Source organism: Centruroides sculpturatus, unplaced genomic scaffold (genome assembly GCF_000671375.1).
Source record: "Centruroides sculpturatus isolate CEXI.00-Female unplaced genomic scaffold, Cexi_2.0 scaffold1221, whole genome shotgun sequence".
Lineage (NCBI taxonomy): Eukaryota > Metazoa > Arthropoda > Arachnida > Scorpiones > Buthidae > Centruroides > Centruroides sculpturatus.
The window spans coordinates 44049-55229 of record NW_019385558.1 but is presented as its reverse complement, the minus strand read 5'-3'; the positions used below and the strand labels follow the sequence as shown (position 1 = coordinate 55229).

Here is an 11181-nt window from a genome sequence, read left to right as displayed (position 1 = left end):
AAAATGCATGATTCCGTGCTATCACTAGTTGCTGCGCTATTACCAGCACAACATCGAAAGGACGTCAGAAAGCTATTAAATTAGTGCAACGTAACATTAAATTTTCACCATAATGACCGACAACTCGTTCGGCCTAGTTTGTGCACTATCCAAGCACTTTTTTGGAATAAAGTATTTAACCGTCACAATGTGCATCACTGGGCAAAATGTTCTCCATGATGCTTATGACTTACTCAGCATTATCGTAAACTTCTAGTGAAGATTTGAGGATTTATCTTTATCCCATATTCATTGATAGAGCTTTGAATACTAAGCGATATCTGAACATTCTAAACACAATGGTGAACGAATAGCTTCATGACTTCCAATTGGTGCAAATACAGCAGGTTTGATACCAGCACCATGGAGTGTCATCTAGTTTTCAGAAATACATGTGTGTCAGAGGTTCGACAGCAGTTTGACCACTACTGAATAAATAGCACAGCCCCTTACCCTGGCCATCACATTTTTACACTTGACATCAAATTGAGTTTTTTCTTGTGAATCACATAAAGACATCGACATGTTATGTATACCAAGCAACGCTAATAGCGGGGTTGAGGTCGAAGTTTTAAACGCGAAAACTTGTACGTCAGACGTTCAGCGATGCTTTCTTGTAAGCCTAGAAGTTTGACAATGGTGTTTGGATCAGTAGCGTGCCGTCATTAGAAGCGGTGGATGCGCCGCTTTCCTTGTATATTCTAAAAAATAAATACATATTAATTTTAATTATATGAAAATAATTGCACAATATTTTATTATAATCGCATTATGTATCTTATTACAAATTTCTATACTATACGAGAAAAAAAGATAAGATCGCTATTGTATATTGGAATATTAGTGGCAGAGTAGCGGAGTGGAAACGCTGTATTGTCAGCATCCAAACAACCAGATTCGCGCATGCGCTTTACAAGAGCACCAACCTCACCCGGTTTAGCCGGTGGAAGCCTAGGACCTTGGGTGGCTGCTACACGTATAACGCATTCTATTCTATCCAGGAGCGGTTCCGGGCTGTTAACCGTTCGCCTGATAGATATTTGGCCGCCCTCGCCCGATTACCTGAATCGCGAGTAGATTTATAACTTAATTCAACCGATAAGAATTTTCCTACGACATCGTGCTTCCCGATAAATTATTTTTACTCCGAAAAATTCGCTGAACTTTGGAGACATCATTAATATAAATATAATTTTTATGGTCGTTAAATAATAAATGGTTTTTAGTAGATCCGCTGCTCGTTTAAACTCAACGGTTTCTACAATATTCGCTACTGGTCTAGATTCGACCAATCCTGTCGCGACACGAGTCGGCGATGACGTTTTACCGAATTATAACAGTTTTTTTTAGCATGTTTGTACGAATACGGTCGCAATTTATTGCCGTGATAAAGGAATTCGAACTATAGGAACCTGTGTTATAGGAGGGTCGACTGTACATTAAAAAGTTTTATATCACCAATCAGAAATATTTTGGATACAACATCATAACGTTTATCTTCCACATTAATTTTCAAAGGACGGTGACTTTTATCTCAATAAGGACTTGGTAAATTAAGGTTGGTTCAATCAAGTTTCAGGCAAAGTGCAAAATTTTGAGTGTTTACAGATATTGGTTTAAAAAATACCACAAATTCCACAATATGTAAAAAAATTAAGTATCTTCTTTCTTTAGTCTTGCCGTCCACAAACGTAATTCTATTTACATTTTAATTCTAAACATTGAATACTTATTGTCATTTTTCTTTATTTCTGTGTGAAAATCATAAACTAATTCAAAGAGTTTTTAAAAATGCTTGTTAAATATAATTTAAAAATTTAATAGTTAAAACAATTAATTTATAAAAAGATAGTGTTTATTTTTATAAACAATTTTAATGTTTTCAATTTGACATATTTAAGATATTTATTTATTGTAGTAAATATTCGCACGATGAATTCCATTTCTACAATAAAAATAAGTCCACAAATTGAAGAAGACGAAAAAGAAGCAATGCAAGTCGACCATATATGGAGCAGTTTATTAAGAAGTATGGAGTTATTCGGTTTCAATCTAAAAACAAGATGGACGATTAGAAGTGCTGTAGTAATGGTCAGCATGTGCCTGTATACTGTTTACAAATTATTAGTAGAATTGTTTATTATTTACACTCAACAGTCATTTATTGATGTTATTAAATCTCTTTACTTTATGTTGTACACAATTACACCAATACTTTCTTTGCAGCATTTTTATATGAAGAGGAGAGCATTAAATATTTATTTATCGAACTTATTTGAGATATTCGATTTGAGAATAACAAGTGGGGTAAATAAAAATTTACTTTTAGTTAAAGTTATATTTATTTGGCTTTTTTCGATTTCAAATATTATTTTATACTGCATTATTATTCTCACAAAAAATACTGAAAATATACCCGAAAAGTGGATTAATGCTCATGTCTTTCAAACAACTACAAGTAATAACTATTATTTCATATACGTAATTTCTAAGATATGTTATTATTTGTTATTGCGCGTAACTCAAAGCTTGTTTTTGTTATTTTTCGTAGTAATATGCAAAGAAATAGAAAATGCGCTTAAACATTTACACGAAATTATGAATAAATGCAACAATTCTCCGAACGAAATAAACAAAATCGCAAAAAGTTATATAAAAATATTAGAAATATCAATTTCAATTCAGGATATATATTCACGAATGTTGTTTCTTTGGACAATATATAGTGTTGGCTGTATCACGCACAATCTTTCCTATTTTGCGAATCCTTTATTTACTAAGAAATTATATACAGTAATAAAATACATTAACCTATCATTTTACTCCTTTTGTTTATTCACAGATGTTTGTCTCTCTGCTTCACGTATTACAAATGTTGCAAAAATGTTTTCTTTCTATTTCTACAAGCTTTCCCTTTTGTGCAATGACGAAACTTCGTGTAAACTTGCTTATAAGTTATCCGTAAAATGTTTCCAAGAACAACCAAAATTTTCGGCTTGGGAAATTATTTCTATCGATTCTAAGCTCCCTCTTGCAATGCTTAGTGTTGCAATAACATACACAATTATCGCATACCAGTTAGAGACATGAAATGTTTTCGATTTAAATAATCATTACGCACAATTTCTCACATACATTAGATAAAAATTTTAAGTATTAGAGTATGCAAATGTTTTATTTCATATCACGACACTTGTGTTATAGATGTTGTGTAAACGTTGTTATGTCTGTTGAAAAAATTTTGCTGTGAAGAAACACTCAATTCTATAGCATAAAGTGTATTGTAATCATTAAACAAGAGAATAGACTTCAAATCATTATAAAATGCAAAAAATTTTGATGTGTTTTAATGTAACGCGACATCTCACAAACAGAAGTTTTATTTAATTTTTGATTTTCTTTATTTTATTAGTTTATAAACCNAACGTTTACTGAAATGTCGAAAAGATAGAGCTGACGTAAGTTTCGATCGCTCTACTAGATATAAGCATTGAGGAATTTAAAGTTTATAACAACTATTCAAGAATGTTAATATATTTCAAATAAATTTTTAAGATTTTTATAGTTTTATGTCAAAAAATTTTAATGTACTCTAATACGACTGCTTTTGTAATTACTGTATGCTATTAATTTTTACTGTCTTTGTATGTATTAAAGTTGGAAAATCTAATTTTTCTTCTAGAACTAGAACTGTTGAAATTCATTCGAGTGGAGAACCATTTAACTGGACAGTTTCTCGAAACCCTTATGTTCTGTCGGAATTGCTTAGTCTGTTGGACTAAACTATAAAACAGAGCAGAGACATGTATTGTATATAAATGGTGTTCCATCAAGTCCTCATAAACTTCACAGAGCGAGAATCCTCGCTCGGAATACATAAAAAATAACTCAAAAACTATACCTCTACGAGCCATTGTTTTCGATAAAAATTGGAAATACAAAGTAGAACGTCACATTTGGTGCACGAAAATAAGCTTTATTGCAAACATAAACATCAGTACTTGCATATGGTATTATGCTTATATAGGAAGGTAATGGTATGAGGATTGAAACAGTTTTTATTGTAAACCAATCCTAACAGAGCCATACTCTTCAGCAATGGTTTCCAAAATTTTAATATCTCTTCAGTAAACTCTTCCGAATTACTTTGTATATTAATAATTGTCTGTGAGGTAATATTTTGCATTTGAAATAGAAATTATATTTATTGTCGTATTTTTTTAAAATTTTAATTTTTTGTGTTTGTGCACTGAGTAAACTAAGAAAGGTTTTTTTTCCATAACCATAGTTTATTCTTCCAAACCATGAAAATCATTCCAATTATTTTACTTATCACGAAAATGTTGCAGAAAAGAATGGTGTGTAACAATACGTATAAATGTTTACTTGAGAATAAATATTATATATTATTATTTGTCTCATTGGCAGTCATTTATTAAGTTTTTCACTAAAGTGTACTTGAATATTCTCCAGTCTGTGACATGTTATAAGGGTTGATTAAAATAAAAAGGATAGTTATAACAGCTATGGATCAAATGGGTAATGAAACAAATACAGGATGTAAATTTTATATACAAGTAAAATAGATGGAATGAAATGGAAACCCCTCTTTATCGCCAACCAAAACAGTTCAAACTTAATTAACTTTCTAAGTAACATTAAACAATGCGTGTTCTCTATCTGTTATGATATTTTATTTTAAAAAATTTTATTATTATAAAGTGTCAACAAGCTTAATTAATTTTGAGGGTAGAGATAAGTTTTTATCTGTAAAAATTGTAAATGCAAATAACGAGTAAAATCTTCATTGTATCCGATCCTTCTAGAGATACGACATACGATCTCTTCATCCCCTTGACCTTTAACCACCAAAATTTAACAACATTAATTCCTCAAATAAACAAATCTCCCTGCAAAGCTACAGATATTTATAACATGAAGCACAGGAGTTATGAAGCCTCAAAAGGGTGAACAAAATCGTGCTCCGCAAAACACACACGACGTCATTAGTAGAAGCAAGCATAGACAAGACAAAGTGATTGACTAGTTAAAATTTCCTCCATAAACAGTAAAAAATTTAAAAAATTCTTCTGTAAAGCTTGATTAATTTAAATCATAAAAACTACTTACCTCTATTTAATAAAAATTATCACTTTACCAGTATATTTATGCAAATGAATAATTTTTAAAAAACAGCTGACTGTGCAGAATCCTCCGCGTATTACTTTACCACGATAAATTTAGAAAAATCACGTAACGGAATGCTAAAATTATCTATCTATCTATCTATATATATATATATAAATGGGCGTGTGTGTCGCTATATTTCACTTTTCAGCCAAAACTACACATCGCATATGAATGGTATTTGTATGTGGTAGTAGCCCCAAGTCTCCATTCGTGCACTATGATGGTTGCGTCTCGATAGCTATAATGGCGCGGGAGATATGGGGCTGAAAGTGGTTTTCTATTTCGAATTTTATGTTCGAATTTAATGCGAATATTGGTTCGATTATAGAACGATTGTAAACGTTCCAGAAACGTTGAAAATAGTTCGTTTGACTGGACGTGAACAGGAGACGTTCAGAAATAGAATCGGAACCAGGTCTCTAATTACTCTGGAAACGAGGTACCTAATTCTTGCATTTTGTGAAAACGAGTAAGATTGGCTATAATGTAATTATCTTAATCTTCACTATCGTTACGTTTTGCCCACAAATATAAACCCAGCGAAGCGGGTCCTTGCAGCTAGTATAATATAAAAAGTCAATGTTTCTGTAGAAATTAATAAAGCATAATGAAAGACTACAGAATGTTTTACCATTTACAATTATTGATTAATTATTCGTAACACTCGATTTATATAGACAAGTAGATATACACGAATAACTATTAATATCTGTTATAATCATTAAAATTTTAACGTAAAATATTATACGAAAACTTGTCTATTTTTTTAATAAAAATAAGATAGTTTATTTCGTTACATTGTTTAAAACTAAAATAAAGCAATGTGTATAAACAAAAAAGAATTACACAAATTTACACGAGATTTTATAGTGTAGTAAATTGTGTTTCAGTATCAAGTTATTGTACACATAAATGCTTTAATAATATATAAATCTCAACAAATTTGCTATTCTTATTCTAAAATTAGGCTATTTGCTAGAATTTTTAAAGTAGAAACATTTTTATAATAATATATAATAATATTAAATTCAAGTACAGTACCTACTTTTATAATCGCTACAGAAACCCAAAGATACGAACATAATTAAAAAATTTTCATACACTCAGTTATTACGGTAGTGTTTTCCTCACTCCTGTCTCTAAACTACAATTTCAGAGAGATAAATAAAAGGGAATTGAACAAGCAAGCTGTTTACAATTCATTCCTTTATATTATTTAAGTGCAAATTTACCATTTTCAATGTCTTACCAGTGATCGAATGGATAAAACTACAGACCACTGATAAAGTGGGTTTTTGGTGCAGTTTTCGTCATGATCTTCACGTCTGTAACATCTAAATTAGGAATATATAAATTGCTACCAGTAGGCATCTACTCTTGATAGTTTGGCACTGTTGTATTACTTTAATCTGTCAATGCAGTTAATTTTCTAATAAACTTAGTGAGTCGTATGAAAAAAGCATAATGTAGTTGAGGTAAAATGGCTTATGTTAGTTACAAGCTTGGAAATTGATTACTATAATGATCATACACAGAAATTCCAAGAAGTACCGCCCGTTTGCAATATTTATAATTATTTTTCTAGCTGAAAAGCTGAAATTAAGAAAAATTATTTCACCTTTTCGACCATTTTACGTCCAGTTATCTTAAGTATCTGTTTCTTCTAACGTGTTGTTTCTGGTAATAGAGGATAACACGAAAATTTCCACCCTTCGAGTCATAGAATAGGTGAATACCAGAGAAGTTTGAATACTCAACCATTCCAAGATTCAGCAAATTACTGAGATACTACTGTTCTTATCAAAAACATTTTTATATTTATAAAATATATTTAATAATTATTTGTTTTAGTCTCTGAATTTGTTTGGTTTATGAACTGCAGGTCTAGGTATTTATAGATTTTTATATGTCTACTGAGATTGCCACTAGTTTGTTACATTCTAGTTTTTTATTGGTTTAAAAACTGAAAGCAAATTCAAAATTCTAGAAATTTAAATATTGCTAGAAGTAAATAATTTTACGTAGAATTTTTGTAAATAAGTTTTCAGTTGCAGAAACCAATCGATGTCTTACTTATTTTCTCTGATTTTTCCAATTCTCCAGGTTTTCCAGATTTAACAATTCTATTCATCGTTGATTTAAAAAAAGTTTTGAGTGTCTCTTAGGTAATTGTTATCTATTTTTATTTGTTCTACGTGTTTCGATTGTAAGACTGCATTTCAATAAAAACTAAATATCTTTGGCCAGGAGTCGTCAACACGGCGCCCTCGGATGCCATAGCGCATTTCAGATGTGCTCTCCAAAACCATACGTAGTCACCCATACTTGTAATTTTATTTAATTGAGCTGCAATTGAAAAATATTGTAGACCTATAAATTCCCACTGTCCTTCCTTAATTTTTAGAACAGAAGCACCAGAAATTATTTTAATAGCCAAAAATAACTCTGCAAATTAAGTTCTGCAACGATGGCTGCCGTCTTGTTGTAGACTACAAACCCAATCTACATAAATGGCTGAGATAAATTTATATATACATACACACATTATTTTATTTATGCAATTTTACCTTTTATTATTAAATTTTACGAAAATAGTTAAGTTACATACAAAATGCATACAGAATACATTCTTATAGTAAAATTAAAATAAACTTTCGTTTTAAAAAGTAGCCAAACATGTAAATTCTCTACTTTTATCATAAAAATGTTTAATATACAAGGATTTATAGCGTTATTCTATGAACTGCAATCAAAAGTCGCTTTATTCAAAATCACGTCATCGAAGATCAGTTGTCCCCATTAAACATTTACTCAACCATCAAGAACCTTTCTATAATCTGTTTTTCAACACCCTTTACAATCATACAAAATGAGAAAGCATTCTGGATTATCGTCATCATTGTCATTATCATCGTCTTCATCACCATCATCATGATTATTCTCTTCCACTTCATCATCGTAGTCATAATCCTCTTCATCAACGTCATCTAAGTCGTCGTCATCATCATCATCATCATTACTGTCACGTACAACGCAATGCTCTGTAAAAATAGTCACACACATACTTAAAATATTAAGAATTACAGAAAATAAATTGAGAAACAAAATAAATATTTAAAAAAATTTGTTAATTTACTTCAAATTAATTAACTTTTTAATTGTGTAAAATTTCTTACCCCAAAGAAAAAACAGCAAAACAACAAAAATCATCAATACAGCTAACCCCTTCATTGTTTTCTTTTTGCAAGATTTACTTTAAGAAATTCTGTAAAGAGCAAGGATTCAGTTTAAAAATGTACAATTTACTTCTTTAGAAACTGAATTACATTAACCATCTGAAGATTAATTTTTGATATACTAAATTCTCCAAAAAAAAAAAAAACAAATATCGTAAAATATTTAAATATAAATATACCACAAAAAACGTATTTTCGAACAAATTTCTAGAGTTTATAACATATCAAATGCTCTGTTTTACATGCCTAGTAAAGGTTCCTTGAAGTCAACAACTGAGCACGAAATGATTGCAATGACTAAAATAACACTTTTACGAAAAGTTCTAAAGTAACCTAAATTATAATCCTTATTCATAATTCAATAATTAAGTGTAAGAAAATAATTTAAATTTGTAAAGGAAAATTTCAAGGAATATGAAAATCTTACCTTGTCACAATTGGCTGATTTCCACCAACACATGCACAACTTACATAAAGATTTTCATCTTCATCATTTACGAATTTTGTAAATATTTTTAAATTCTTTATTACATTAAAATATTTAAGAGATTTCTAACTGTCTTTAATATCGTTCGTTGTTTTAATTGAGACTTAAATGAAAATGATAATTGGTATGAGTGAAACGGAACCGGAATTGATACAATACTTTTATTTTCGAATTTATAATTGGTACAAAAGTCAGTAGTTTAAATCGAACCGATTTTTATGCAAATAGTAATCAAAAATTCTTTAAAATTTAACAGTAAGATGTATTTTTAAATGAGACTTATATTAGAGATACTTCATGCAACACGATTTTTATATGCAAATTTTAATAAAATTTCATGCACTTATTAAAATTAAAATTAACTTCTTTGATGATGAGGTAATTAGAAATAATTATTTATAAACTTTTCTAGACTGAACGTATGTCTTGTTGTGCATTTTTAAGAATATTTTCTTCATGCAAATTTAAATTATTCCGTTTTACGTGAGTCGTATGAGTTTAATATTTGATAATTTAATTTATATAAATGTTAATCTAAAAGCAATTTCTTTGATAATATATCGTGATTTATAATTAAATCTAATTTTTGTTATCTTTTTTGTAAAATTGAATGAAAGTTTGCATTTTATATCCCTTAACTGAATGAAAGAAATGTTTTCTAATCACAGACGTATAGAACAGATGGAGAAAACGGTGCAAAATGTTCTGGAACCCGATGAATTAGAACCTTTCATACAACATGTTTTTAGTTTACTTTATTTAGTATAATGATTTAATCTGCTATAGGGTCACAATGCATATTCTGCCCTATGCCTAAATTATCTTATGACAACCCTGTATCTTTGCCTAAAATTTCCATTTATATTTTTTTATAAGTGTAATAAATATTCAATTTTGTAGAATACATTAAAAATAAAACATTTCTTGCTTTGAGGTGAATTTATATATATAGATTTTTTTAATTTTTCCTATCAGGTAATTTCTTATTGTGGGTTCCGCCAGCTCCACAATGGAGGCGATTGAGTGGTGAGGAACTTGGACCGAGATTTTTCGGGATGGAAACCACACCCCGAAAATTTCTATAAATAATAAATATTTTTTAATGCTATATGAGAATTCGATTTTATATTAATAGTAATTTTTATCTTAACATATAAAAATATATTTTAACCCAACTCAATGTTTCAACAAGACTTTGTAACTTAAACAATCCATTTTGTAATATTTTTGTTGTGTTAATTTTATTCTAGTTTTCTTCTAAATATCCAGATAAATCCAGATAAACCACAAGAAAATAAAACACGTTAGTCTAAAAGATCAAAATTTATTTTCACAGAATATATTCAGATACACGAGTATACGACACTAATTATTGAATCCTTCCGTGTCCATACATCGAGATTGTTGTGTTACCTGCTAAATTTACGATGTCCCTCTACGGACGAAGAAAAGTATGAATGACTGAGATGACATTCTATCTCGAATCTTTATCCTAAGATTCATCGAGATTATTCTCAGAGCAGTAGCTTTGGAGGATTCGAAATAGAATCCAGACGGGCTCAGAAAACACCAGATACTCTTCGCAGAGTATTCCATTCTAAACATGTTTGTTCCTGTCTCTGGTACTGTTTTATACATCGTGGGTCTGGCCGAACCTCTGATAACAACGATAAAAAGAAGGCCCTGTCAGTTCGCACGAAGAGATAAAGAGTAACAGACAGCATGAAAATTTAGACACAATGAAGAAGGAGTTTCTGAAACTTCCTAGTTTGGATTTTGTCAAAATTCCTTTGAACAATAATTCTTCACGATTAGTGATCCTTTATACACTATCTTGCAGGATATTTATCATAATAGTTATGGAAATAAGTATTTGTAATGAAATAATACTTTTCAGAGCAAATATTCTAACTTTTATTTATCTGAAACCAAATGACGTACGAATAATAATTACATACGCTTTCTGTTGTAAGGGCATTAATAACATTTAGTTAGTTGTTGTTTTTAAAAATATTAACAGAACATTAATACTAAACAATTCAGTATTTCATTAATATCCAACATTTTGGAGCTTGATTTTGTATTTTCTTTATGCTTTATCAAGTATAATTTTCACACAATTGAGAAACCACAAAAATCTGAGTTAAAAAGAAACTTAAAAACTGAAAAAAAAATTAAATATGATTATATTATTATTATTATTTAAAAATTAATATTTTAAACAGAAAA

General features: G+C 29.6%; 1 long non-coding RNA gene across 1 annotated transcript; it reads right to left on the bottom strand.

The window, feature by feature from the left end:
• Nucleotides 1-7799: 7799 nt before the first annotated feature.
• On the bottom strand, nucleotides 7800-9185 carry LOC111640128. The gene is made up of 3 exons (XR_002759219.1): nucleotides 8893-9185; nucleotides 8406-8494; nucleotides 7800-8270 (listed from the first exon to the last, which is right to left on the bottom strand). It is a non-coding gene; the product is annotated as an uncharacterized LOC111640128 (long non-coding RNA).
• Nucleotides 9186-11181: the final 1996 nt, after the last annotated feature.